At 37.7% G+C, this 12584-nt stretch overlaps 1 long non-coding RNA gene across 1 annotated transcript in view; it reads left to right on the plus strand.

Annotated features, from left to right (window-relative positions):
- The first annotated feature begins 572 nt into the window (after positions 1-572).
- The window catches only part of LOC135413421 (uncharacterized), a 72070-nt gene continuing 60058 nt past the window's right edge, over positions 573-12584 (plus strand). Inside the window, exons 1-2 of the long non-coding RNA XR_010430224.1 lie at positions 573-708; positions 1396-2303. This is a non-coding gene — a long non-coding RNA (uncharacterized LOC135413421). The remainder of the gene's footprint in view (positions 709-1395; positions 2304-12584) is intronic.

A 12584-nucleotide genomic window follows, 5' to 3' on the forward strand; every position in this document is an offset into this window, starting at 1 on the left:
AGACCTCAGTGTCTTCATACAACTGATGAGGAACTTCATCCATATCTAACAGATGGGAAAACTGAGAGGAGGGGAACCAGGATATCTGTAATAGAGCTGATAAAGGAACTGACACCCCAGGCATCCGTTTGAGTATCATGTTCCTCATGTGTGTTCTCTAACTCCTGAGGAGGACTGTGTAACTAAATTTGCTGTCTGAGTTAAAGAAAATAAATCAGAGTCTAGAACATTATTCATAGGCTAATCAAATTATGTAGTCTTTTCTCCTGCAAAAACCCAGCAGAAGTGCCTTTTTTTATTTATTTCACAATACACAAAATAAACTGACACAGAGTGTCTGCTAGTGGACTGCTCTGCAACAGCACCGAGTAAGTGCTAAAAACAACAAGTTTGCAGTGTAATATGATAGAGAAATTGTTCCACAAGGTCTTGACTCTGACCTTATGTTACCTGTATCAAAACAGTTCAAAAAAGGAGACAGAAGAAACCAGCCAAGTCCACTCTAAAATTATCTCTGGCACCAGACCCACTGAGTGTAGATCCTAGTATATTTCTATGAATAGAACTTGGAGGAGTTGTGGAAGATTTGCAGATCCTGTAGTTTTGCAGTTGAAGCTGATGACCAGCAGCTGACTACAGGTCTGGAGGCTGAGGAGCAAGTGGGATGACTCTGAGCTGTCCAAGGGAGATCTACAAGCAACTTGCAAGGTACTTTAATCCGTGGAAACTGCCTATCTTTCAAAAGCTTTTTGTTATATCAAAATAAATGTCAGGGAATGCAAGCATGGCAACATTCTCCTGTTTATCACATGAAACCTCTCAAGAATCTCTTGAGCCTCTGTTTGCCAAGTGCACAAATCATCAACCTGCTCTCGGACGTGCTTACCAGCCTTAGTGGGTATTACTTGTGCTAGAAAGTATCTGAGGGGTCAGGACCCATGAGTTATTGTTTTTACTGCAACCCCTAGGGGCACTACATAGGAATTAGAATACAAGGCGTTGAACAAGGCACTTAAGCATGTAGCAAAGAAGTTCTGGCAATCTGCAGTTTGAAGTAGACAGCAGTGAGTGTGTGCCAAAGAAATAGGGAGAAGAGGCATTAAAGGACTGTAAAAGTGGTCAGAGGTTTTAATGCCACCACTATTTCATGAAAATGACATTATTAAAAACAATGTCAGAGGGATGATATACATATTACTTGAAAGCTCATGTGCAAGCCAAAATATATATGTGCTGCTAATTACTCTGTGGTTTAGGTGTGGAGGTTGAGTTTCCCTGTGCAGTGACATTACAGATGTCTACAAATTGTGTCTTACATCTAAGTTGTTTATAATGTGATTGCAAATACTGAGTGTATTGTTTCAACATGGTTAATGTTTATGAGCTGCATTTCAGTTTATAGGTGCACACAGATTGCCTGGAAAAGTACCAGGCCATTCCATTTTTAAGCAGCGATGAAGAAAGATGGAAGCCTACATATATCGTTCCAGTGTAAAATCACACAGGGGGAACAAAATAAGTCTGAGAAGTCTACAATTATTTGGATCTTAAGTTTCTACGAATTATCTCATATTCTCCTTACGTCTGTGAGATTATCTGAGATTCCAGATAGGGATATTTCAGGCCAAGAAAGGAAGACAATAAAGACTGGGAATCCGTGAGAAATCAAGACTGCAATGCTGTAGGTTCTCAGCATAGACTTGCAGGAAGACTAATCAAAGGCTTTCCCCTGGCCACCACCAGAACCTTTAATGAAGTCCAGCTGGTTGTTGTACTGCTTTTGGCTCCATGACCCATGTGTGTACTCTGGGAAGAGGGGGCTCATGCAGAGTAAATGGATTTGATGCTGCTTCAAGCCACGTTACAGTACTCAAGGTTTACAGCATATGGTTCCCAGATTTTCCAGTGGAAAATGTCATTCAGACCTGCTGCTCCTTAGTTCTTCATACATCCTCTGCTATGCTTCCTATTTCACTATGACCTACAAACCACCTGAAGGTTTTGGAGGAGAGGGTTGTGCAAAGGGAAAAGATAACATCAAATGTTGCATTCTTGGCTTATTTTTCCTCCTGCTTCATTACAAAAGATGCAAAGCAGAAAAATGGACACGCTAAATGTAAAAATATCCAACAAAAAATACCCTTTTTTTTTACATTAGAAAATAGAAAATAATGCTATTAAACTTATTTATAAACAGAATGATGGAAGGTGTTTTTCTTTTTTTTTTCTCCTTACTTTCACTTGTAGTTTTCCTTCTATCTCTGCAAACTGCATCCCTGAAAATTAATTACAGAAATACACAGGTAAGCAGCAGTGCATCGGTTGAACAGGGATGCACAGTTTACTAGGGCTATGTGTTTATAGAAGAGGCCAGTCACTGAATGAACCCTCCAGATCACTTCAGCTCCCCCAGCAGCGGGAAGTGTGATGTTATGTATTCTATGCATAACGCTCCCTGAACAGTGAGAGCTGCATTACTTAAGCTGCCAACTACATTACACATTTTTACATGCTCAGCTGTAAGAGTTAAGGGCTTTGTTTGCCAGGGATGGCACAGAAAGGAGGTGTGCTGGGGAAGGAGCAGGACACCCCTGTTAAAAGCTGTGCATCTAATTTCTCATGCAGGGTTGTTTTCACTCATTTTCCTGTTCTTCAGCACTTAATGATTTTTCTGTCATCAATGGAGTTTTAATTGAGTGGGATTAGGGGTGGATTAAAGGATCTCATCAGAGCTCATACTCCCTGCATCCACTTCCTGTTGAGTCCTCTCAACAGAAGAGCTATTGACATTAGAAAAGTGAAAAATACTTAAGACAGTGACACAGTGCGGGAAAACTCAACTGAATTGTAACCAAGGAGTTACAAGTGTAAAGGCAAACGTGTCGTAAAATCTTGGACATCAGAGAAGGACATGGTATATGTCACTTTTTCCACTCCTGGATTTAATCTGGCTACGTGCAAGAGGGGTTTAAACTTTAGCAGACACAAAGAGATCACCTCAACTCCTTCCTCAACTGCTTATGGATTTTTTAATGAAAGACACTTTCCAGCATACAGCTGAATCAATAATAAAAATGTTGTAAAATTCACCACACAAAAAACCAACGGATTTACGTTTCATTCTATATTTACATTGGATTTAGAATCAAGACTACACTATGAACATAAACCCTCTCTTTCTCCTTTTATACCAGGGAGAAGTAGGATATCAAAGTTTTGCATTTATTTGGGTTAGTTCTCTTTTTACTTTTTTCTTGAAAATACTTTATCTTATCTAACCAGGAGAAAAGGGAGAGGGAATAGAGTCTCTGAAAATGAATCTATCAAGTACTTAGCCAGACATGGGAGAAAATCCTGACCCAGCAAAGAAAAGAAAATACTCCCAGTGATTTCAGTGGGCACAGTTTCATATATTGCTTCCCACACAGAGCAAAAGCTTAGTTCTGCTCTTCATGTTTTGCTTTAATCACTAGGAGTTACACATGCAAATCCACAGCAAGACTGTAACTAGAACATTTAAGACTAATTATACAGCTCTGGGAACAATGACCAAATCTCATCCCAATTTTTTATCTTTTAGATACTATGTAATCTTTCCAGTAAAAAAAAAACACCTGTCAGATATGCACAGCAGGTCTCAACTCTGATATGCTTCTGACATCAATGGGATATATGCATACAGTAGTTGTATACACATATGCAAGTCAAAATTTGCCATGACATTCTGTGATGATAACATTGGTGTTGTTTTCCTTCCCACATCTGTACTTGAAAGAAGCAGTGAAATTTTACTCTGTTGAAGGACTTTTTAGTCATAATTCTAGATATGACTCAGTTAAGACCTTCAAAGTTACATCTATCCAAAGGTGCTCTGAGCTACAAACATTTTTAGGATGGACATTCTTGTAAAACGTGCCTGTAAGGCTTATGTTGAACACGACTTGGCAAGGCCATTTTCACTCCTCTGGGTTATCCCAGCTCCCAGTATCTTGTCTAACTAAAGTTGACTGTATGTATCAATACTTTGGTGAGGCTTTTTGTTGGTGAAATTATGTGTTTATTATTTATTTAAACAGAGTTACCATATGAGTGGGACATATCCTCTTCCAGATGAAAACCCATCTGCAAAGATGCTTTTTGTTTTGTAGGATTATTTTTACTCGTGATGCTGTCACATCATGATGTGATATCATGACATTGCGAGTTTGTTTGCTATTGAACACACATAGTAACACGAGTCTGGCTGTGGTCTGCCTGTAACTCCTTATCAGTCAACAAATCCACATCTGGGATTTTTGACATCCACTAACCTGGCTTGCTCCACTGTGTATGCATGGTAGCATTCAGGCTTGCAGCACTGCCAGGTGTCTGCAGATTTCTGAGAGGTTTCTGAGAGACCCACTGTATTTGCACCGCACAGCTGTTTTATGCATATGCAATAAAATAAATCCAACCAGTGTCCAAACCATCAGAGTTATCTTATAATGGCATCATACTTACTTCCCTGCATACATGAAGGTGCTTCTTTCTAGTAAATCCCAGACAAAGGTTGGTAGATTTAGGAGACTGAGTTTCAAACAGGTACTTGGAGTTTGCAAAATAATTCTGTAACAATTCAAACTCATTGCTAATAGCTCACATGAAAAAACTTGTCAGAAAAACACCAAGATTCCAGGTCCCCACTTATTTGCAGTTTGAATATTGTCGACTCAGTCAAGTGGAGCACATCTGCAAGGAGACTGGAAATCACTCTTGAAGGACAGAAGCCAAGAGAGATGCAATGAAGCACAGATAGAAATTAACTTAAAATACAGTTAGGAAAGGAAAACTCAAATTTACAGCAGCTTTTTCAAATTTCCACAAATATAAAGAGTGCATGTTCACTCTGGAATATTGTTCCTAGCATTCAGAAAAAAATAATAATGGATAATACAGCTACTAAAAATATAATCTGACATGTTACTCTGTATTTGATAAACATATTAGAAGTACTTGACTATAAAATGAAGTAATTTATGTTTGGGGTTTTTTTGAAAATACATTATTTTAAAAGATGGGACTTTGAGCCCAAGGTGTTTAAAACCAAATAGCATTGTGTAAATTATGTCAAATTGTGAAAATGATGATTAAAATAACTCAAGAGTCAAATTCAGACACCTATTATATGCTGCTGAACTTCAAGTATAATTGGGTCTGTCTCACATTGATTCTAAAAATAAGAATATTGTAAATGAAGTGGAAGAAAAATTATGGCACAGGATCCCATGAGTTAAAGCCTTCAGAGCATCAGTCTAGTGGTCAGACATAATCTAACATGGCCAATAGATTCTCCTGAAGTGCTCCTTGCCATTACAAAGCAATTATTGAAAACAGGCAGAAGAGAAGAGATTCTTTCAGCACTGTCGTAGTTAAATCCCAGCTGAAAACCAACTTGCTTGCTCCTTCAGCCACCAGTGGGATCAAGGAGAGAACTGGAAGGGCAAAAGCTAGAAAACTCATGTCCTCATAAGGACAGGAAAATAGGTAAAGCAAAGACTGTGCACACAAGCAAAGCAAAACAAGGAATTCATTCACTCCTTCCCACAGGCAGGCAGGTGTTCAGCCATCCCAGGAAAGCAGGGCTCCATCACTCATAACAGTGACTGGAGAAGAGAAATGCCACCACTCTGAATGTCCCCCCTTTCCTCCTTCTTTCCCCAGCTTTCTATGAAGACCATGATGCCCTATGGTATGGAATATCCCCTGTGTCAATTGCAGTCAGCTGTTCTGGCTGTGCCCCCTCCCAACTCCTTGTGCTCTCCCCCAGCCTCCCTGCTGATGGAGTGGGGTGAGAGGCAAAAAAGGCTTTGTGTCTGTGTAAGCAATGCTGAGCAAAAAAACCAACCCTATATAAACTCCATATTATATGTAATATAGATTTTATATATATGTAAATAATATATTATAGAGTTATCAACACTGTTTTCAGTACAAATGCAAAACATATCCCCATACCAGCTTCTATGAGGAAAAATATCTATCCCAGTCAAAACCAGCACAAACATCTTCCAAAAAAGCAGACAGATTAAAAAAACTAAAACTCATGAGAGGCTTTGGAGTTCTTTAAAGCAAAGGTGATCAATCCTAAGAGTGAGTGAAAAGTGGTAGTATCTGTGCTACCAGTCTTCTCTTTTCCTTCAGAAAATAGGGCTGTGAGGCTGACCAGTTCCTTAAAATGCTGGGAAAGAGCTGTTATTCAGTTGAACCAGCAACTGCTGGTGAGAAATAAAACAAGGAGAAACGTGCATTCACACAGATCTCCTCTTCTCCTTTATAAGGTTTTTGCCTTTAACATTTTCAATTTGCTAGTTGTATTGAAGTTTCATAGTTAAAAACTCCATCTTGGGCTTCTCATTAATACAGCTGACATATACTAAATTTACATTTCTGTTTCAGGCAGTAAGAAGACATCACAGAAAAGAACTCTTTGATTAATTGCATTAGCTTTTGGTTACATTTATTTTCTTATTTGTGATCACTGTTCATATTTTCTGGAAACTGATTTTCTCAAATTAACAGTACAATTGATTCCTGCCCTGGGGTAGCTATTTCAAGAATACTGGCCATTTCTATGCTTTTTAACTAGCTCAGTTAAAATGCTTCTAGTTCATTGAAAGTAAGAGTTCAAGTTAGGCATATAAAGCTACCACTGTGAGCAGAAGGAAATTGCCTTCATCTATTTTCCTATGAGATACAGAACTGCATGATTTAAAAGTGTGATAGAACATTTATAGGTGACTCTGACCATTGCAAGAGTAGAATAACAAGTCAGATGGAGCAGAATAGCAGTTTTCATATCCTCAGGTAAATGCCATATTTTCATAAAATTTCGTAGTTTGCACAACTTGTTGAAATGCTGTAAGAGACTGAAAACCACAGTCAGAACTTTGAATAAATTAGATTATATGATTTAGATGTGTTGCAAAAAAACATCAGAATCTGTACATAAAGAGGCTTTGTGGATCAAGGCTTAGAAATAAGCTGGATTTGTAATAACAAGGTTTTATAAAGCATACAGTCTAGAAGAATATACAGCTAAAATATTTCAAGGCTGAAGTTTTCCATAATAACAGACAAAAGAAGTATTTCCTCATTTGAATCATATTTAATTCTGTGTCCAAGTACATCAGATTGACCAAAACTCTCCAAAGTGATGCCTTAGAATTTTTAAGATATTTTTAGCTTTTTGTAGATTTTAATGCTACTGGAGTTTTCCTTCACTTTAGACCACTAGACTTTCTCACAGTTTGTGTGTCACATTCCTGAAGCTTTGATTTAACCATCTTTTAACTGTCTGTTCAAGGCAATAGATATGTAGCAAGAACATTCTGCTGGATTCCATTGGGGTGTGCACCTGGACCAGAATAACAACAGATATGGTAGACAAGATAGAAGGCCCAAGACCACTGGAGGGACTCCAGAGGGGCAGTTCTGAGGGTGGTACCAGGGAAAAGGGGGTCTTAGGACTGGATGTCCCCATTAGATATGATAATTAGTAAAGATATAAAAGTGTAAGAATTCTGTACTTGGGCCCACACCTTTTGTATTCCATGGCCACAAGGCCTTCATTAAAAGAGCTTCTCTATTATCTTATCTATAATAAGTTGGCCTGCTGAGAGTTTTTTCTCCCCGGATCTGTAGGCAACAACAGCTACAGGGAATTCGACACGATGATGTAAGTCTTAGACTTTTGATAAATTTTACTTTTCTTGGAGAAGTTACAGGACATATGCCACTTTGGTAGGCACACTATTGAATTTTTGGCACAGAGCTGGAAACAATGCTGTTTGTGCTTCCTCGATAAAAAGATTTCTGTATTCAGAGTCAGTGAGACAACCAGATCTTGGCATGCAGTTCCTTGTTGTTCCTTCATAGGAAGAATACCAGAAAATCAGGTCAACCTGCTTAGTCTACTATCACCTTTCGTTTGGATAACAATACAATAGGGGAAATACAATAGGGAAGGAACAACATATGGTGCAAAGTCATAGACTGAATGCATATTTTCACTAACTTTGAAAAGCTCCCTGGGAATTCATTGGAATCTATGTTAATCTAAAGTAGAAAGAGTTACTATAGTTACTAATACAATGGTTACTAAATATAATTCTACTATATACAGTGCACATTCTGGCATCCTATAAGTTGAAAAGATAAAAGATCTTTAATTATGTTTGCCAAGGTAATAAATGATTGGCTTCCTTTTATATTATTCCAGTGTAGACAGAATATGTGCATAACACTTTAAATGTTTTCAACAATTCAGTGCCAGCCAGGACTATTAGAATGCTTGTTCCTTCTCTTTCTTTTATTTAAAGGTTGGCAGTAATTTTTCATGCCAAGGTCATGATTGATGTGGGTTAACTTTCACTAAAAGTCTTTTGGAACATTTTGAGTAATGTTAAAAATTATGGCATGCAATACATCAAAATATTTTTCTAGACTTCCCGCATAAGTAAACAAACACTAGGGAAATGTGGAAGGCATTCATGGTATTTTGTAAGCAAGTTTCAAACTGCATGTTGTAGATTTATATGCTTCATAGCTTACGCTGCGATGCATGTTGCATTTTATTAAAATACACCATGGGTGAGGAATAGATGGTGATCTACTACATTTGTGTCTTTGCCCATGTCAATTTGAAATGGAGATCAATTCACTAAGAAACGTATCCAAGCATGGATTATGTAACCTGCCCATCAAGTGTCAGTTTCCTGGGGAAATACTAATAGTAAATCCTCAATCTCAGGCCAAATGTCAAGACTGTAACGTCCAGCACTCTGAGCATGGAACATGAGATTACAAAAACATCTGCCATTGACAGGCAAATGTTAAAGCCACTGATCTTCAGCAGTCAAGAACTGAATAACACAGAAAATCCCTCCAAGACATAATTCCTAAAGATAAGTAAAGTAAAACAAGATGAGGAACAGGTGAAGCAGCAATGTATTTTCCTAAGAAAAAAAGAAAGAGGGATGTCTACTATCACTCAGTAATGTAGGTTAAAAAAAAAGGTAGACAGGTCACTGGTAGGTATACAGTTTGGATCTCCTCTTTTTTTTACAGTCAGCATTTTCTCATTCATCCTCAATAGCAGACCATTATAAGAACCTGGGGAACTGGAGACACCTGCCTTTTATCACCATGTTTAGATATCTCAGTGAGGTCCTCATAGAGATGTCTAGAATATCTGCAGTTGGTCCATCCAGCCTTTATATTGTTGACATTTCAAAATCATGGGTCCTTAAGCAAGATGCTGAGTTTATAGACTTGTGAGTGCAGACTATGCTGCATTCACAAAGAAATTAGGCTCTTGTTTTGATTTAAGTAAGATTCTGAGAAGCTCATAACGTGGCTGAGGAAAATGTTCAGAAATGCTGTAAAACTATCACAGATCAATATCAGGAAATGTTAGAACTTCACACCAACACAGTCCTTACTCCTTCGTGTTTTTCTTTCCTCTTCAAACCCATTTTTAGATACTCTCTAAGCATGAGGGATGAAATGTTCTTTGAAAGATGATGTTTTCCTAAGATATTTGCACAAGATACCTAGTTTAGATCAGAAATTGTATGATTTCATGCCATTTAACTTAGGTGAGATCAGTCCCACATCTAATGCATATAGATAATTATTGGTAGTTAAAAAACATTTTAAGATCTTTTCAAGTGCCAAGTAGGAGGTAACCATTTTGGGAAGATATGCTGCAGTACTTCTACTTGTTCAAAACTACCTAAGTGAACCATGTCTTGGAAAACTGAATGCCACTGGGAAGGTGACACAAAATGACTGAGAGTGTTTGAAACGCTGTATTCAATATCATATATACCATACTCTGCTGAGGTGCACAGTAGAAGAGCTACACAATTACCTGTCAGCAAGTATTCACTGCTTTGCAAAAGTGATATGATAGCAGCTACCCTAACTGTCAACGTTCAAACTATATTATTTCAGTATATTTTTTACTTTTCCAAATATTCCTAACATATTTTCATTGCTGTCTTGAAATTAATCAGACAATGCCTTATTTAGTTTTTAACTGTATAGTACCCAACAAACTATCAGACACTTTTCTGTATTTCCATGGCTTAAGGCACCAGTGTCCACAGGAAAAGATATACCCTTTCAACCAAGACTTTAATTGTTCCTAAACTGAAAGAAGACTAATACACTGCTGGCAATTTATGAACCTTTTGTTCTACCAAGATATAGCTGTGCATAAATCTTGGGAAACTGTATTATTTAGCTTGTTGCAGCTCTGTAAAAGAGTATGAATAATACAATATGCACTTCTGTTACGTTTCCAGCAATCACATTGTTTTCTCTATTCCTACTTTTCTTAGCAATAAAGGAAGGTTTCAAGATTTTCATTCTAAGAATCCAGGCTAGAAATTATTTTTATGATCTGCTCCATTTGCATGCTGTCTCACATCTGACAGTCCACTATGAGCAATTGAGAGACTTCCTCTGCATAAATTGCAGTAAGCCTTATGGCAATTATTGCTATCTTTACTGATCCATGCAAAACCATTTCTTCTCTCATTCCAGAAAGTGCAAAGCCTCTTCTTTTTAGGGAGTTGTTGACCATATTACAGTTTTCAGCAATATAGCTGTGCAAGTAGAAGTTAACCAGGCCCCTGAGAGGCCTGGTTAATTAGAAGTTTTGCTGCGTGGCAGAAGGGAATGAATTGTCAGTAAGACTGTACACATAGATTTTTACCCAGAAAGGGAAATTTTACTTTCTATTAATTAGGAAATAGACAATAAAAATAAGGTTATATGTTATATGTGTTAAAACACCCGCAAGGTTAAGCTATTAAAATAATAATGGATCATTCTAACAATGTTAATACAGAATTAAAATGAACAAATAATACGAGGGGACATGTTCAGATATGATTTAGGAAAAAGAAGAGATGAAGTGAACAAAGTGTAAAGGCATATTTAAAAGACAGTCTTTTCCATCTGCTTTCTAAAGATGGCATCTTTGGTTTCTGTTATTTGTGTTGTCCTGTCAAGTTGAAGGTTTTATGATACCAGCCCGTTAACAGGTTTTGCTTGTTTCTGTGTTTTGGTTGGTTTAAGAATGAAAAAGTTAGCTCAGGTCTTGTTTGACTTCTGCTGTGCACATCTACAAAAAGGGAGGAATAATGTTTTTCTAATAGTGTCTTCAGAGGCATGAAATGAATAAAGGAGCAGGTAGCCCTATCTTTATGAGATAGCTAGCAGGTTGCATTTTGATTTGTTGAAGGACTGTTTCCTCAGATTGCTGTCATGGCTGTAAGCCATGTACCCGGGCTGTAATTTAGTCAATTAAAAACATATAAATAATGTTTAAATGCTGCTTAGGAACATGCTCACTGACTACTCTATATGTATATGGAACAGACCAGTAGACACTAAATACCCTTAAAGCCAGTATTCAGCCTGTGATAAATCCATGGGACAAAATAATCTTTAGATAACAAATAGTTTACTGTGCAGGATGCTAGCGGCTGTTCTGGAAATATGTCTCAAAATTGTCTTCTTCCATTTCTGTAGCAGCTGATAGCATATCTATACTGTTTCTGCAAACACATCTTCTAATGTCTTCTGGTTTTAAACATACTGCATAACTGCTGTTACCTGAATTCACTTGTAAAGCCCTGCCTCTGTCACAAATGTCTCAGAACAAGTCATCATCATAGTGTAGCTAAGGCTTCTCAAGGATGGCCCACAGTCAAAACCATGCAACATATGAGCCTGTGACCTAATGAATGAACAGGTAGGAGGTGGCTTCTAGCCACTCCCCTGCAGACAGGGCTCTGTTGGAATGGGGAAGCAATTGCAGGAATTGTGAGCTCAGGGCAGGACTTTGCATTTTGGTTGTTTAATTCTTCAGGACAATTAGGAAAATGATTTGTCATTTTTATGTTTTTGATTTATATTGTCAAAAGTCAATTGCAGTGAAAGTAAGCAACACCCACAAAGTTTTGCAGATGTTGCTTACTTAGCCCTTATTGTACCCCTACCACACCTAAATGAATTAAGGGATATCTCTTAAAATAAGTGCTTGTCATTCACCAAGGATTGATGTAGTTAACCTTGACCACTTTGTTTTAAATGCTTGCTTTCAGACTTCTGGGCCACTGATGTCATGAACGAAAAGACACACTTGTAATGAGTCTTCTGGGCATTGTTTTTGGTCTTTTCCAATTCCTATCTAATACCAGAAAAGAAGGGACACCAATATTTCTGTGAACTAGCAATGTTATAATTTTATTCAAATGGCAGTAATGTGTGACTTGGTAAGTACGTTCCCAGTTAGGACACTAGGCATCTATGCAATCAGGAGCTGGTTGAGTCACCATTTCTGGAGGTATTTAAAAGATGTGTACATGTGGCACTTAGGGACACGGTTTAGTTGGGGGCTTGGCAGTGCTGGCTTAGTGGCTGGACTCCATGATCTTAGAGCTCATCTCCAATCTAAATGATTCTATGGTTCTAATGTACTTTTACTTCATGAATATGTTTATGTGATTATGTCCTGTTGAAGTCAAAGGGTT

This window comes from Pseudopipra pipra, chromosome 4 (genome assembly GCF_036250125.1).
Source record: "Pseudopipra pipra isolate bDixPip1 chromosome 4, bDixPip1.hap1, whole genome shotgun sequence".
In the NCBI taxonomy this organism is placed as follows: domain Eukaryota; kingdom Metazoa; phylum Chordata; class Aves; order Passeriformes; family Pipridae; genus Pseudopipra; species Pseudopipra pipra.